Source organism: Erigeron canadensis, chromosome 5 (genome assembly GCF_010389155.1).
Source record: "Erigeron canadensis isolate Cc75 chromosome 5, C_canadensis_v1, whole genome shotgun sequence".
In the NCBI taxonomy this organism is placed as follows: domain Eukaryota; kingdom Viridiplantae; phylum Streptophyta; class Magnoliopsida; order Asterales; family Asteraceae; genus Erigeron; species Erigeron canadensis.
Window position 1 is genome coordinate 6,417,911 of NC_057765.1, and position 18,669 is coordinate 6,436,579.

An 18,669-nucleotide genomic window follows, 5' to 3' on the forward strand; every position below is an offset into this window, starting at 1 on the left:
TAAACTACTCGGTACAATAGACATATTGAGGTTGCTTATTTGATGTTGGAAGCATGTCTCCTAAGCTTCAAAAGGCAATTCGGATTGCAAAATCCGTGTGATATGATCAAATAACTCAAGTCTAAGTACGGAAAATAAGTTGGAGTTGAATTACTTTTAGCTAATTGAGTCACTCCATAACTTGAACACGAGTATGGGAAACCGGTAAATGCTCATGTACTCAAGATGAAGAGTCACTTTGAGCATTATGGAAAGGATTAAACTATGCGTATCTTCTGTCAATTCTTATTGGTATAAGAGATAATTGCATATTTGCATAGTTGGACTTCATATCAAGTTGATTGAGTATGAAGAAAACCTTTCAAGAAATCTAAGATACCTCAAGTTCTTATGATCAAGGGGGGAATGGTTTAGAAAGCAAAACAACCGTAAAGCTAAAGGCAAGAACTTAGGTAAGAGAAACAAAGTGTTTAGTCTCAAAACCTTAAAAGACCCTTTAGAAAAAGAAGCATACGGCTAAAGACCAGGCTTGTCATCACTATGCTATAGTGAGACACTGGAAAAGGAATTGTCCTAAGTATCTAACTGAGTTGAACAAGAAGAAGAAGCAAGTTGGTTTAACCAGTTCTTTAAGTATCTTCTTAACTGAATTATAAGTGTTGATGAGATTCAAATGATAATTTAATAGCAAAAGAGTCAAGTTAACTTGGACTCTATCTTTGACATGGTCATCTTGTTTAATTTTTGTCAAGAAACGCATTTAAAGACTTCAATGTGAAGACATCTTACAAATCAAATGATGAATCATTTGATAAATGCGTGTCTTCGGCATTATCATTAGCAAGAAACGCATTAACAGTCTTCAATGTGAAGAGATCTTACAAATCAAATGATGAATCGTTTGATAAATGCGTGTCTTTCGAATTACCGTTAGCAAGAAAAGCATTGAAAACTTCAACGTGAAGGGATCTTACAATCAAATGATGAATCATTTGACAAATGCATATCTTGTATTTTCGGCAATATAACAAGAATACCCTTTCCGCATAAAACCGGAGAGGGCTAAGGAACTACTTGGACTAATACATATCGATGTATGTAGCCCTCTTAGACATATGTCAAGGAAAAATGCTAGCTACTTCATCATTCTATGAATGATTTCAGTCATTATGGTTATGTTTACTTGCTTAAACATAAACATGAAGTCTTTGAAACATTCAAAGAGTTTAAGAATGAAGTTGAAAATCAACTCGGTAAATCCATCAAGATTCTTCATTCGGATCGAGGTGGTGAATACTTAAGCCAAGAGTTTAAGGATTATCTTAAAGCATGTGGCATTGTCCAACAGCTTACTCCTCCATACACTCCTCAGCATAATGGAGTGTCTAAAAGGAGAAATCGAACCTTGCTAGAAATGGTAAGATCAATGATGACCCGTACAACTCTCCCATTTTCGTTTTTGGGATTATGCTCTAGAGACTGCTGTATGCATTCTGAATATGGTTCCAACCAAGAAGGTTGACAAGACACCGTACGAATTATGGCATGGTGATGTCCCTAATTTGTCTTACTTAAGAGTCTGGGGATGTGAGGCACTTATGAAGCGTGATACGCCTGACAAACTTAAACCCAGAACTACTAAGTGCATCTTTGTCGGATACCCTAAGGAAATGATGGGTTACGACTTCTATGATCCCGCCAAAAACACTGTTCGTGTTGCTCGTTATGCTGAGTTCTTTGAAAAGAAGTTAGTTCAAGAGAACAGTGGGAGGATTGTAGAACTTGATGAGATTCAAGAGAAAGATGTGTCACCTTCTGAAGATACTAGCAATCATCAACTTGGGGGGGAAAATGTTCAATGTGATGAACCTCAAGTCGATGATAATGAAGCGATTCCACTTCGTAGGTCCGAAAGGACAAGACGTCCTACCGAAAGACTATGTCTGATGGTAGAAGAAGACGTTGTTGGAGATCTCGATGAGCCTCCGAATTTCAAAGTTGCATTATCAGATCCGGAATCTGACAAATGGCTTGAAGCTACGAAGGTGGAAATGAAATCCATGAAAGACAATCAAGTCTGGAGCTTGGTTGATCTTCCACAAAATGCTCAGACTGTTGGGTGTAAATGGATCTTCAAGAAGAAGACTGACATGGATGGAAATGTACACACCTATAAAGCTCGTCTCGTGGCGAAAGGTTATACTCAACGTTTCGGCGTTGATTATGAAGAAACCTTTTCTCCAGTTGCGGACATTAGAGCTATTAGGATTCTCTTAGCCATAGCTGCGTACTATGACTTTGAGATATGGCAAATGGATGTTAAGACTGCCTTCTTAAATGGTTACTTGGATGAAGAAGTCTATATGGATCAACCGGAAGGTTTTATTGATCCGAAACATCCCAACAAAGTATGCAAGCTTCAAAGATCCATTTATGGACTAAAGCAAGCATCATGAAGTTGGAATAAACGGTTTGATGAAGAAATCAAAAGGTTTGGTTTTGTTCAAAATCCTGATGAGCCATGTGTATATCGCAAAGCTAGTGGGAGTAATGTTACTTTCCTTGTCTTATATGTCGATGACATATTGATCATAGGAAAACACATTCCAATGTTGCAAGATGTTAAATCCCATCTTGGAAAGTGTTTTGCCATGAAAGATTTAGGAGAAGCGGCATTTATTCTTGGAATCAAGATCTACCGAGATAGATCAAAGCGGTTGTTTAGTTTAAGTCAAAGTGCTTATATTGATAAGGTCTTGAAGCGATTCAAGATGTAGGATTCTAAGCATGGTTTCGTTCCCCATGCAAGAAAGACTTAACTTATCTAGCAAGAACAGTGCTTCTACACCTAATGAGGTGGAGCGTGTGCGAAAAATCCCTTATGTTTCGGCCGTGGGATCTGTTATGTATGCGATAAGATGCACTAGACCTTATATTGCGTTCGCGCAAAATATAGTTAGCCACTATCAGCAAAATCCTGGATAGGATCATTGAATTGCTGTAAAGAATATTCTTAAGTACATGTGTGCTACTAAAGAGTTATTCTTGATGTATGGAAGAAATCCTGGCCCATAATTCAAAGTGAATAGATACTATGATGTTGGATTTTAGACTGATAAATGTGATTCAAAATATCAGTCGGGATATGTCTTTATTATTTAAATGAAGGCACGGTGGAATGCTATGAGCTAAAAACCACAGTTGCCGTGTCTACAACAGAGTCTGAGTACATTGCCGCCTCAGAAGCTGCAATGGAAGCAGTCTGGATACGGAAGTTCATTAGCGGGCTCGACGTGATCCCCTCAAATGAATTACCCATTGATTTGTACTGTGATAATTCCGGTGCATTAATCATTGCCAACGAACCTGGAGTTCAGAAAGGTGTCAGACATTATGCTAGACGATATCACTATGTTCGTGAGCAGATCGAACTAGGTGAAATCAAATTACTCAAAGTTCACATAGATTTTAACTTAGCTGATCCTTTCACGAAAGCTTTGTCTAGGCCCAAGCTTGAAAGGCATGCCAATGGCATAGGACTTAAATTAGCTAGTTATTTCATGTAAATCTGTTGTTTCGGTATTTGGATAAGGGATGTTAAACAATTTATATTTTCTATAATGAAATAAAGTACTTGATATGTTTGATTTCATTCAATATTAAAATTGTGTCCTATATTTGCATGTTTAATCCTTGAATATTCATTTAATATCTTATATATTATTGAATATTCTAAATTGTCCATTGTCGATTAATTATATGAGAATATAATTAAACGAAGACAAATGTGAGTGATTGGTTATATTCTTGGAATATGTAATGGATGGATCCCACCAAACTCACATGATATCCATAGATGATGCATATCGGACTACCCCACTAACGAATTATCGCTTTATGCATCATCGTCATTAAGTGAAATTCGTAAATGGTTACTTTTATTGATCCTTTGACTTGAGACACAAGTAGGTCAGCATATATGAATCGCACTTACTAGATATAGTTCTAACTCACCTGTATAAGGGGGTACATAAAGGGCTATTTTCAGAAAGCGTCGTGAAATATGATGACTGACACGTGTAGTCAATATAGGATTTGTTCCTTCAAATTTGAAAATTGAAGTATGATACCATTTTGCACCCTTATTAGGACTAATTTCATATGAAGTATGTCATCTCACGAACTTCAGCTTAATTTCATACACGACTTACTGAAAACCCGTGCTTACGTCATCACGAGTTTATGACATCATCGTGCTGACATCATCACAGATTTATGACATCTTCGTGCTTACTATCCACGACTTAGATGATGTTTTCGTGCCTATGTCATCACGACTTACTGATGTCTTCGTGCTTACATTATCACGAACTATTACTTAACTTCGTACTTACTTTATCACGAGTTATTACTTAAGTTCGTATTATACTGAAGATGTTTTTAGCTGATGAATGAGTTCGTGCTTACTATGTTTTTAGCTTAAGTTATTACTATTTTTAGCTGATGAATCAGCTCAATCCCCGCCAGGGCTCTGCCCCTTGGACCCCGCTCCCAGGGGCGTTGCCCCCGGACCCCCGTAATGTGTGGGGGCTTCGCAATAATGTACATGGTTTCATCATTTGTGCCCAAAGGTCAAATATGATTCTCATGGTGCGTTCTTTTCCTTTCGGATAATAAACACTAAGTATATTGATTCTGCCCAAAGGTGATTTAATACACTTTGTGTGCTAAAAGGTATATTTTTTCATGCATAAGATACACGATTGTTAATTTTGTGCCCAAAGGTCAAAAGATAAGCGTTGTGCCGCATGACCCTAATGCTCATGTGTACTTAGATATTAGTTACTTCTGCCCAAAGGTGATGTAAATCTAAGTAGAACCTTATGTCAACTTATTGTTTTGGTGTTTACAATAGGTTACCTATCACTGGCTTCATTAGTATAATGGTCTTAGTCTCATTACTTTAAGGAACATTACTTTAGCCTCTTACGTATTTAGGCATTACGTTAGTTCCATTACTTTTAGAGACATTACTTAATAAGCCTTGGATATCTAATTATGAGGAACATTATTATTAGCCCTTAGTTAAGTTTAGGCGTTACTTTAGTTCCATTAGTTTTATAGATATTGCTTAGTCTGCTTTAGATAGCTAATTATGTCACTATAATCTTATTGCCTTTAGTTTTAGGCATTACTTCAATAATTTTCTGTTACTTGTATCATAAATTGATATCCTCCTTATTTCCACTCTAGTACCTAACTTAGGCATTAAGTCGCCTATTGATGCAAACTTTGCTTTATGAAAGGATTAATTACCTCTAACTTTGGAGATGCTAGACCTTGACTATGTCATTCGCCATAATGAACCCACTGCTATTACTGCTAACTTTTCCGCAGCTCATAAAGCGAATTTTTTAAAAAATGGGATAAGGCGAATCACTTGTCACTAATGATGGTCAGGAACTTCATCAATTAAAGTATCTGAGGGAATGTATAAGACGTATGCAAGTAGCTTAAGTATAAAGGAAATAGCAGTATTTGTGAACACATAATGAATATGACTGACATGACTCATAAGTTTAAGAGTCCTAAAATGGAAGTCTTTGACAATTTTCTTATGCATTTTATAATGACCTCATTGCTTGCTCATTCCGACACCTTCAAGAATTAGATATAATGCTATGAAGGATAAATGGTTGATGAGTGAACGAATAGCAATGTGTGTGCAAGAAAATGTTCGCCTTAAGTTGGGCCAACCTAAAGTGTTTACCTTACTACCACTGCTAATTCCATTAAGAAGAAAGATATAACAGTAATAAGACTGCAAATTAAAGTTCAAAAGGCTAATCATGGTGCTTTTACCTCTAGTTTTGAGTCCTTGGCGAGCAATCCTAACTGCAAATTCTCATTGTGCCCAGATTGCCTTAATTTCAAGGAACTGCTAGCTAAGAAAGGTAACCTATTTCATGTAATATTTGATTCTTTTATGTTTAATGTATCTTCTAATACATGTGTGAGTGATTCTAGTTCTATGGTTCATGTGATTAACTCAACATAAGGATTCCATACAATTCAGAAGCTATTACATGACCAAAGAAAGCTTAGAGTTGGAAGGATTGATCTCTTATATGTCGAAACCATGGAGACTTATGATTTACATATAAACACTTGAAAGTGTATTAGACTAGTGGATACCTTATGTGTACCGAGAATTTCTCAGAACCTTGTATCTATTTCTCTAGTTTAAGACCTTGAAAGTTATGTAATTATTCATGGTTACGAAGAAATTGCCATTACTCATAATAATGAATTCCTTGGTCATAATATCTTTGATGAATTGTTGTGTAAGTTAGTTATACATCATAATTTCTCACCGTCTTTGTTGTCTCCTAATATTGATGACATAACTAAAACAAAGACAAAATCACCTAACTAATTAAGAGAATTACTCCATATAGTGGCATAAATACCTTAGCCACATCTCACGAGTTTGCATGATACAACTCATAAAGGATGGAATATTACATTCTCTTAACTTTTGTGATTTTAAAACATGTATTCAATGGCTTAAGGGATTAAGAAAGGAGCCAATAGAAGTTCCAACTTGTTGGAAATAATTCACTCTGATGTTAGTATCTCCTATCCCGCAACCATCTCAGAACATCACTTACTACATTCATTAACGATTATTCATGTTATATGCACCTACATCTGATCTGAACCCTTAGAGACTTTTATCGATCTTATAACTTTGGTTTTAAACCAACTTGATCATAAAAATAAAAGTTGTGAGATCAGATAGAGGAGGTGAGTATTATGGTTGACATATTGATATTGGTTATGCTTTTAATCCTTTCCATAACTTTTGAAAGGAACAAGACATAAGTAACCAATATACCATGTTTGGTTCTCCTCAACGAAATTATGTTGCTAAAAGGAGAAATAGAACCTTAATGGACATGGTGAAAAGTATGTTTGTCAACACTAACTTACCTACTTTCCTTTGGACTGAGGCCTTACGCACAAATGTTCATATACTCAATAAGAGTTCCATTAGAATCTATCCTTAAGACTCATGGACAGAAAGGAAACTGAGTCTGAGTTATATGAACGTATGAGGTTGAACTGCCAAAGCATAACTCTATAACCCTAACTTAAAGAAACTGAATCCTAAATCCTTTACCCGTTTCTTTATCGGTTATTAGTTTTACTGTCTTTCCTACACTACTAGCATTATTGACACGCAGTATGTCACATTTCGAGAACTAAGAGATCAGTGGGAGCACGACAAATCATAACTTAAGATTTGCAGGAAGTACAAGAAGCGGGGGGAACCACTCGTCGGTTATTATTACTCCTCCGATAACTCCTCTTGTACCCAACGCTGCTCCTAATATCACTGATCCACCTTCTCTATCAGAGTTCTAAACCTCCTACTTAGAATACTACTAATGTTAAAGCATCTTATTAATAATGCTAAAGCAAAGCATCTTACTACTAATGCTAAAGCATCTTCCTTATTGAACCAGAAAATCAACTCAGGAGATCATTTCGGTCACTCATGACCATAACTTTGATGATTTCATTATTTAACTGAAGTTGAAGACATTGGAAAGCTTACTGATTCTACCTCTTATTAAGAAGCCATTAATAGCGATCAGGTCACTTAGTGGAATGAAGCCATGATTTAACAGATTAATTCTGTGTGGCATAGTGACGTTTGGGACTTGGTTGAATTTCTTGAAGGATCCAAATCTATAAGTTGTAAGTGGATCTTCAAAACCAAATTAGACCCGAATGAAAACGTCAAATGCTATAAGGCCATAACCATTTGCGAAGGGTTTTACTCAAAAGGAAGGAATCGATTATCAAGAGACCTTATCTCATGTCTCATAAAGATTCCTTAAGGATCATCATGGCATTCGTATCTCATTATGATTTAGAGTTACATTAGATGGATGTTAAGACCACTTTCCTAAATGCAAACTTGCATTAAGATGGATACATGTGAACCTGAAGTTCCATAAAGTAAATAGCACATGCTCTGCAAGTTGAATAAGTCCATATACGGGTTAAAGCAAACATCACTAAAATGGTACGTTACGTTTAATGAAGTCATAAGAGGACAAGACTTCCTAAGAAAATCAAGTGGATTAATGCACCTATCTCAAGATCAGTGGGAGTAAATTTACAATCCTTGTTTTGCACGTGGATGATATACTTGCAAGTAATAACTTGGATATGTTGCATGAGTCGAAGCGTTTACTTTTCGTAAAATGTCGACATAAAAGATCTCGGTGATGCCTTTAATGTCACAGGAATCGAAATACATCGGGATAGGTGTAATGATGTTCCAGTTCTTTCTCAAAAGACTTATATTAAACACATCTTTGAACGCCATAACATGTAACACTACACACCCACTATAGATCTATTAGTAAAAAGGAAACGTATGTGATTGTTCCCAAAGTCTGAACATTGAGATTAAAGAAAAGGCAAATGAGGATGATACCTTACTCATAAGTAGTTGAGAGCATTATGTACGCTCAGGTCTGTACTCGTCCAGCTATCGCTCATATTGCCGGTATGCTTGGGAATTAAGTATATAATCCCGGATTAGCATATTGGAAAATGGCTAAAAAGGTTCTACGATATCTGCAAAGGACTAAAGACTACATATTAACTTATAGGAGAGGTGACAACTTAGAAGTAGTGGGATGTTCTAATTCCAATAAGAAATCTACTTCTGGATGTATATTTATGATTAGTTGGCAAACCTATCTTTTGACGGAGTCATAAGTAGAAACTGACTGCAACGTCTACCATGATGTCTGAAGGTTCATAATTTCATGTCATGAGATGTTGTTAAAGAACCTGGTTAGTGGACTCGAAAGTCGTCAACTTTATTACCAGACCATTGAAGTTTTATTGTGATAACTCAGCTACCGTAATTCTTTGAACAGTAACAGTTCAACTAGCGCTAAGATGTATCTCGATACAAAGTATCTGTTTGTGAACAGATTGAGGAAAATGTTCTTTGTATTGAGTACATAAGTACACATAAATGTGCTACTGGATCCAATGACCGAAGGTCTTCCTCCTAAAATCTTCGTAGGATACGTATCGAAGATGAGGCTTACTTAAAGACATATTATGATAGCATGTTGTACTTATTGGTCATTATTATTATGTTAATGAAAAATTTTCCTCCTTATTTAGATTTTGTTTGTCTATTAGTTACACTTCGAGCTCATAATAGTGTAAAGACATTATATAACAAAATTTGTCTTAGTCAATTGATCATTGCTTATTAGTTTTAAATTTGAGTCATAGTTTGACTAGTGGGGGTCCTGAGTTGATGTTCTTCTCTACGATTGTACTTATTGGCTATGATTTCGGTTTAAAACAAAATGAGTACTATTCCGGAACTTATTTGAATACTCATAGATAAATGATCGCTCGGTCAAGTGGGAGAATGTTGGAACCACATTAGTGTGACCGTCACTGATCATGTATCATTCCTGATATGATAATTGACAATAACTGAAATACCTATGTCTAGGTAAATATATGATGGACGTATTTACTCTTAGACACGTAGTATAGGGTTTCCCATTAGGTGATTGTAACTAAGAGGACTAATGATACACACATTAAACACCAGAAGGGTTGAATGTGTAAATACTAAAGGGTTGAATGTGTAATTACTCTCATTATAAATAGAGGGTAATTAACCCTAAGTTAAAGCTAATCACAAACACATAATAAACCCTAATTTTCGTGTGTGTACTCCTCTCTAATTCGTGCATCATGTTCCAGCCGAATTTATCATCCCATTATTACTCAATCACCTTGTTATGGGAACCCAAAATCAATAGCAATTATGCTTTAATGTTCTTACAGGTTCCACAGGACGATTGGGGATGTTTTATCACTCGAATCGAATCATGTTTATTCCAACAAACAATAGATGAACCAAGTGACAAAATCCCCAAAGTGAAAAGTGTAAGGCCATAGATGTGAAACATGGGTATAACAGCCAAATAAATGCTCTTTTCGTGATTGTTCCCGTATTGTGAAGCTTCAAATCGAACAAATAGCTCAACACCGGCTATCAAGTTTTTGTGAGTCAATACTACGCCTTTACTAACACCGGTAGTGCCAGAAGAAAAAAGAATAGTCGCGGTGTCATCTTGACTAATTGTTCGTGGTGGCAGTGTTTTATGATTACTCGTAATCAACTGGTAAAAGCGCGAGTAGTCTACGCTTAGTGCATCAAACTTTGGGGTTTCAGGTACTCCAACCAAAACAATCCCTAATGAGCTCAGTTCGTTGATTCTAGTAGACACGGTGAAGGCAAGTTTCACATTACAAGCGGAAGTTTGTTTTTTAATCTCTTGGGGACTACTTAGAGGGTTCATTGTGGTTACGACACCACCAAGATACAATACACCCAAGAAAATGATATGAAAGTGTATCGAATTTGGCACGAGCATTAACACAACATCACCTTTGAAAATACCCATTTGGTGGTGAAGCCCGAATGCCATAGATTTTACCAATGGCTGTAGTTCCGCGTATGATACAGAACGCCCGGTTAATGCATCAATGAAGGATGTTTTGCCATTGTGTTTTTGGGAAAAAATGTACGAGACAACGTCGACAAAGGGGTTAGAAGGAAGGGTTCTTGGCGAATGTTTGCTTTCGTATACTCCGGTTTCTTGACAATACCAGTGTGGAAGATCATTATTGGGCTTTTCTTGTTTGAATTTGTCTTTGAATAAATTAAAATTTTGTAAAGAATGGATGTCACTTGATTGATTTAGGCTAAAGAATGATGCCATATCTATTTTAAGAAGAATGGAAGAAAGAAAGAAGTTAGATATTGTTTGTTGTACGTTGGGCTAACGAATGTAGTGCGGGGGTATATATATAATTCTTAATTACCTGGTATCCATGATTGAACGTAGAGAAATTTTCAAGTTTTAACCTATGGTGGATACATTATTAGAAAAATAATTTTTAACTCTTTTCAAAAAAAGATACCTCAAAAGTTAAAGGAAACTCAGATTTAATAAGTAACTACTAACAAGTCAACCTTTTTTGGCTTAGCAGACTATTTTCGTTGGGTTGGTTCATATGTTTCCGTTTGTGTAGATGATGAAGACCACCATGCATATCGAACGATAAGAACAAAGTATTCATTATGTTCGACTAATAGTTTGTAACCTGTTACTATAACATAAACGAGCGTAAATGAACCATAGTTGTCAAACTCGTGACTCGACTCGTACGAGTCGAGTCAAAACAAAGGGAAAACGAGGCGACTCGATAGAATGACTCGTAACATGACTCGTGTTTTGTGGTGCGAGTCGGTCCGAGTCATGTTCCGAGTCACGAGTCACGAAATAATTTTATTTTAATTTTTAATTTTTTTTTAAACATAACTCTTATATGCTTTTAAATTTGATTTGATTTTAATGGCTATTCTATTTTTAGCTTAATATAGTAATACATTACAATATGTATACAATAAATACTTGCACATAATTACAAAAATGTACATTTTTAATTATTCTGACTCTTACGATTCGAGTCACGAGTTGAAAAATCAGATTTCGAGTCGAGTCGAGATTTACGAGTCGACAACATTGAAATGAACAACTTTAAAAGAGAGAGAGTGTGTGTATAAATGGCTTTAAATGGTTGTTGTTGTTTTTTTTTAATTACACAAAATATTATTTAGGAATAAATAATTTTAAAAAGTACATTGATATTTTTTTATAAATATTTACTTTTATTTTATAAAAGAATACTTAATTTTTATAAAAAAATTATTGTAAATATTTAATTATTTATTAAAAATTATTAATATATCAAATTATAGCGCGGTGATTGATGCTGCACAACGTAAACGCGTCAAATATAAGACTAAGTGTGCGGATATTGGATATGAATTTCTCCCATTCTCATTCTCTTCTTTTGGGGAACTTGAAAAGGATGTTGTGACCATACTAAAACGGATCCGAAAGTTCTCCGTGACTCAAGACATTGGAGCATGTGCAGCTGCTCATATATTTAGTAGGGTTGGTTTTGCTATAATTAGAGGAGTGAGGGCCCATATAGTATCTCGGCTTCCCACTAACTTTTTGTAATTTCCATGAATTTCTAATAAAATGATGTTTATAATAATAATAATACCTGGACTATCCACCATATTACTGGTTTCATACCTAAAACTTTAAATTTTACGGTAGTCATACCCCAACTTAATGGCCAAACTGACGCCCGTCAGGTCAGGTATCGTCCAAGGGGAGAATTGATAAGTTGAGGTATAATGAGAATAATTTTAAAGTTATAGATATGAAATCAGTAATATAGTAGATAATCCAGGTACTATTTCAGTAAATAACCCTTAAATATACTCTAACTTCTACTTATTTCACTCGTCAATATTAATATTAATATTCATATACAAAACAATGGTCCTGTGATGGCTTAGATTTGTTTTTAATAAAAGTTATACCAGATAAAGTAGTTATGTGATGGCTCTGAATTCTGATGGCTCCCATAATTTTTGCCTATAAATGATCTTCATTTTACATCTATCTATATCTATCTATATCTATCCATCTATATATATATATATATATATATATTGTTTAGTAACTAGTATAAAATAGTGATGGAATATTAATTAATTTGAATTATGTTACTTAAAAGTTTCATTTTTCAAAGTGTTAACCAATTAATACAAATAACTATAGATATAAATATAGATAGATACGTGATTATAATTAGTAACTCGGGTTTAGTATTTATGGGTGTAAGTAACTTTTACATGTTTTCTATTGTGTGAATGTAACTTTCATTTGGTTCATTGAATGTAACTAACCTGCTAAATTGAACGATTAATGTAAAAGTGTATACATGGCACACCATATGAGCTGCCACGTAGAAGGTTTTGATTGGTCAACGTAAATATTTTACATTAATCGTTCAAATTTAACGGGTTAATTACATGCAATGAACCAAATGAATGTTACATTCACACAATATAAAAAAAGTAAAAGTTATTTATACTTCCAGATATTTAACCCTTAGTAACTCTATATATGTTACTATACTTTTACATAAATAATAATAATAATAATAATAATAATAATAATAATAATAATAATAATCTCTTATATAAATATAAGAGGATTGTTTCTAGAAGTTTTTTTAAACAAAAATCTTATGTGTCAAGTTCATGTTATTTCTTACAAGGGTATTAAAAAATTATGACATCATAAATCATAAATCATTTTGATTTTTCTTTTTTTTAGATTTTTGTTGAATTTGATTTAATTTGAAAACCAAATCTTCCTCCTACAAATTCCATGCCAAGATTTTCACTTATAGTTATTAACTATTATCATTATGCTAATATTATTATTAGTAATATAAAGTTATAGTTTATTTTAATTTGTAGCTTAATTATTATTAATTTTTAATTGTAGTTTAACTAAAGGAATATAATTATGAATTCGTGTGTATTTTATAAGATTTTTAGCTTTAATAATGATTTTTCTTCTTAAACAGTATTGTAATAATTTTCATAAATTTTGTTTATTATTTCTTGAATTTGAAGGTGTTGAGCAAATGAAAAGTTGATTGTATGATATCTATTAAAAGCTTTAAATACATTAATATGTTTATAACTTTTTTTTTCCATTCTTGTGTATTATTTTATCAGTTTCTCTCATATATGTGAAATATATCAATATAAAACTACATTATTGCACCGTGTTCAATTATTATTGCATTCTTTGATTAAGTCTATTTCATATATAAAAATTAAACAAATATGCAATTATTCCTTTACTAAGCATTATTGAATATTGACTAGCAAAAATTGTATTAAAATGTCCCGGTTAAACCTGGGTTATTTAGCTAGTAATAATAATAAGTGACATTAGTCTTTTATGGGAAAGCCAAGTGGCCTTACTTTGTATAGTTACGTACATTACAGTGAAAGCATCGTTTTTTTTTTTTTTCTTTTTTTTTTTTTATCATATCGATCTCTGTGTCGATCAATGATCATATATAATAAACAATTAATATGAAATGTCAATGTTATTCGGCTATTTTGGAACGTCAAGGCTAAGTGGCAGTAAACTTCAGCATTTCTATATGATAGGAAATTAATATTTAACCAAATATATGTATTCTAAAAGGCATGCAGTCTAGTCAAGATATGGCATAAGTAAAAGCATTAGTCTACCCATAAGTATATAAAACAAGAAGCAGTCATATTAGTGGGCTCTGTAAGTTCATTTCATGTATTCATCTTAAAATTAGGTCTATATGTTCAATACCTATCAATTATTTTGCCTTATAATTTGTAATTAAGTATTAACTAAAGATTATATATAATTATTAAATATTTGTTTTTTCATTTTTTTAAGTTGATAAATTTTAAAAATTTTGTCATTTATTTTCATTATTTTAAACATTTTTACTTAAAATACGTATAATATATACTTGAATTAGCTGTAATTCTTTTAATGAAATGAATCTACAACATTTAACTTTAACTCCTAAAATAACTACAATACACCTTTACATTAATAAACTAAACTACTTGTCACCACCATTACCAATCGACGCCGCCACAGTCGGCCACCACTACTGCGCGCAACCTTTACCTATCACCGCCGCCACTACACCGTCACGTCGCACAGACTATGACTAGTATATATATATATATATAGTTTGTAATTAAGATAAAGATAAAGCTAATCATGGTATATATATGTTTTTCCTTCCTATTCTAAAGACTCATAAGTATATAGAGACTTGACTCTGATGTTAACAATTAACTTTAATAAATGATACGTATGAACTTGAGGAAATTGCATAATCATCTTGATAAAGAGTTTATTTATTACGTATGTCATACTTTATACTTATTTACCACTAACAATATAGTCTCTTAGTTAGGCATCGTTTTTATTCTATGGTAACAATATAGTCTCTTAGTTAGGCATCGTTTTTATTCTATGGTGTGTCATGTTCATGAACTTCTTAGATAAATTACGTACTTCAATTCGTGGAAGTACAAGCCGCCTAGGAATCTAGGAAATGGTCTCAAATGGTCACTAAAATACGTAATATTGTTAGACAGCGTACATGTGTGTTAATTAAAAATACTCATCATCCGTGGTAATCCAAACGAAAAAACCCTCATCGAGTCATCCATTAGTATATGTTACACTAATTAGGTATTTAGATTAAACAAAGGTCCGATCCTCATCTCATGTGTTGAGTCATGGATTCGCTGAGAGACTCAGCGAGCTACTTCATCAGCGAGCTCTCAGCGACACACATTTATCTTCGAGTTAAGGGATAAGTTCAATGACTCACCGCCATGTTTTGTAAGTCAAAAATGGGCGAGAAGACGAAGATAAGAAGGCTGGTCCCAAAGACACGTGTTGCAAGATCAAGATGGAGCCATGTGACCTTGTACCGTTTTGGTACTAAGGAGTTTCTCTTTTATGCCGTTTTGGGAAACAAACAAGATGAAGAAAAGAGAACTCTGCAGATCTGAAACATCCTCCAATAGATGGTTGACAACCTTCATATGTCAACATCCATTAGGTTGTCATGTGATGTTGCCTCTCCTCTAAATAAGGCATCACTTGACCTAGTCGCAACTCTTGTTGGTTTTGTTCTACAATTGGCACTTTGTGTGTTTTCTTTATTTGTAGAACAGTTAAGTGTTTTTGTGTGTGTAAAAACTTAACAAGTATTTTCTTTTCTTATTCTTTGTAAACCGACCATGTATTCACTATTTAACTAATAAATACATATGATTAAACGTGTTTACATTCTTATCTTACATTCTTAGTGTAATTTACTTTAGTTGGTATCAGAGCAGTGTTTTGATATACTGAAACTGATCTGAGTTACAGTTTGCAAGATTATTTTTCTTTTCTAGTACTTTCTTTTTCTTTCTTTAAAATCTTTTTCTTGTCTTTCTTTAAAAAAAAATTTCTTTTCTTTACTATGGCTCATGTTCCCACTTTGGTTAATACAAGGGATTTTGGGTATGTGTCCATCCCACCTAGATTCGACTCTCATGATTTCGGGTCTTGAAAGGAGAGGATGCTCCTACACATCGTAGGAGTTGAACCCTATCTTATGACCATCCTAACCAGAGGGCCGTATGTACTGATTCTGGTTACAAGAACACCAAAAGCCACTGCTGATGCTCCTAAGGTTGTCACTGAGCTCAGAAAACCAGAAGTACAATGGATAGATGATGAGCGTAGGCTTATCAATCTGGATGCTCGGTTGAGGAATCTCTTCATTAATACCCTTCCTGATGACATAATGAAATCTGTCATCAAACTTTCTTCTGCTAAACTGGTATGGGACAGTTTGTGTACCAGATTCGATGGTATGGCAGATGTTCTTGCTACCAAGAAAATAGATTTAAAACGTGCCTATGAAGGATTCTTCTCTCTTCCCAATGAGAGTCTGGATGGCACAAGTTCATTGACATCTTGCCTAACAAATGGCAAGGTTTAAGACAAATTTTTCAAACCACCAAACTGCTTAAAACCTATGACTTGGAATCGCTCTATGGCACTCTTCAATTTGAAGAGAGAGCCCTTGCTCAAAATCTGAGAGTTGAGGCTGAATCTTTAAGGCATGTTGGTTCATCTTTCACTTCTTTATCTAACATCTCTCATTCTCATGACCCTCTTGCACTGGTCCCTGCTGAAGTCAGTCATGTCCATCTTGATATGGACATCAGCAATTCTACCCCCTCCAACGTCCAAGATCTCGTTAATGACCTCAATTTCGAGGAGAGACAAGAGATGTTCCTGGACTTTATGAATTTTGCTCTCATCGCTGATAAACGATATTCTAAAAAATGGAATAGTCGTAGGTCTACTCCATTTCAAAACCCAGTGGTGGACAAGTCACAATAAGAATGTTGGAGGTGTGGTTGAAAAGGCCATTACCAAAAAGAATGCAAAGTGTTTATTCCTTCTTTGCAGGCATCGAAGCCTCATTCAAGCCTGTTGATGAATACAAAAAGAAGTACTATGAGCTTCGTGCTAAGATGGTTGATGTGGAAAAAGCCAAAGCTCATGTCAAGAGTCTTGTTGCTGAACAACATGACTGGGCAGACTCTGATGAATCTGATACTGAAGGGGAGGAATATGTTGATGCTATCTGCTTTATGGCACTCGCTGATGATCAGGCGCTGACAAAGGATCAGGTCTGCTCTAGTCAGTGGGCGAATGCCACTCTCAAAAAGTTATGCAATTTCTCTTCTGCTTCTGAAGAAAATAAGTCCAAGATCTTTGAATCTCTTACTTGTGACATTCAGTTTGTCGAATCCATTCGTACTGATCTTCAGTCCAAACTTAACTCAGTCAGTGCTGAGCTAAGTGATAAAACTGGGCAAGCTCAAGGACCTGAGAAATGTCCATGTTGAGCTTGATCTCAAAAACTTCTCAATCAGAATCTTCAAATATCAAATGAAGAACTGAAAAATAAGGTCCCTGACCTTAAGAAAATTATCATCTCATGGTCTAAAGCCTCCAAGCTTCGTGACCAAATATTCAGCAAGCTGATGCCTACTCAAATCAAATCCATCATTGGTGGAGATCACTTTGGTGACAGTCCAGCTGCTGAAGAGAGGATCCCCCCAAGTGATGTGGTCTCCTCTGAAGAAATGATGAAGTATTATTTCGTTAAAGGGATAAATGATTATCATTGAGAACTTGATGATAAATCATCCTCTCCCAACACTTCTTCCTTTTTTCCTAATTCCTTTTCTCAAACCTTTGAAGGAAATCCTTCAAGTGATGGTTACAAACCTATTGCTCCCCAACTTTTAACCGTTCAGTCTAAAGCTTTTGAACCATTCAAAAGGAGCAAGGTCGTTGTTCTATATGACTACAGTACTCCTCAACGAGCTGTACCTGTTAGTCAACCTGCTGAGTCTCCTATTCCGACAGCGGTCGTTGAACGCCCTGTGTCTCAGCCCTCATCTTCCTCTTCAAATTCTTCTCATGCTGACAAAAAGGCTGTTATGCATGATCGTTTAATGAATAGACAAAGTAGGTTTGCTGATTCTCTTAATCAGCAGCCTAATCATGTCTATGTTCCAAAGGAAACCTCTATCCCTCAGCACTCCAGACCAAACTTTGATCCAACAAAATCAAAAGTTGTATATTGTTGCACAATAATTTATAGTAATGTATAGTAATGATTCCAAACAAAGAATCATTAAGAACTTTTGAACTACATTACGTAGTTTATTGAAATGACAAATAATGTCAAAAAATCGATAACCTATAGTTATTTATGCTTTGAATGTGTTCAAAGAATCATACAAGAACCTTTTGTTCTTTATTATATATGAACTAAAAGTAGTAGTAATCAATGACATCCATATCATTCTCTACGGAGAATTTTGAAACAACTTCATGTCAAATAAACATAACTCTAGTTATGATATTTCTTTCAAATATTTTACATAATTGCATGGTATTCGATAACCATGTTGCGTAATAAACTGATGTTATTAGCAAATCATACAATTTTTGATCTAACAAAATCAAAAATAATTTTAGTCCATTTTACATAACATGTAGTTATGATTCT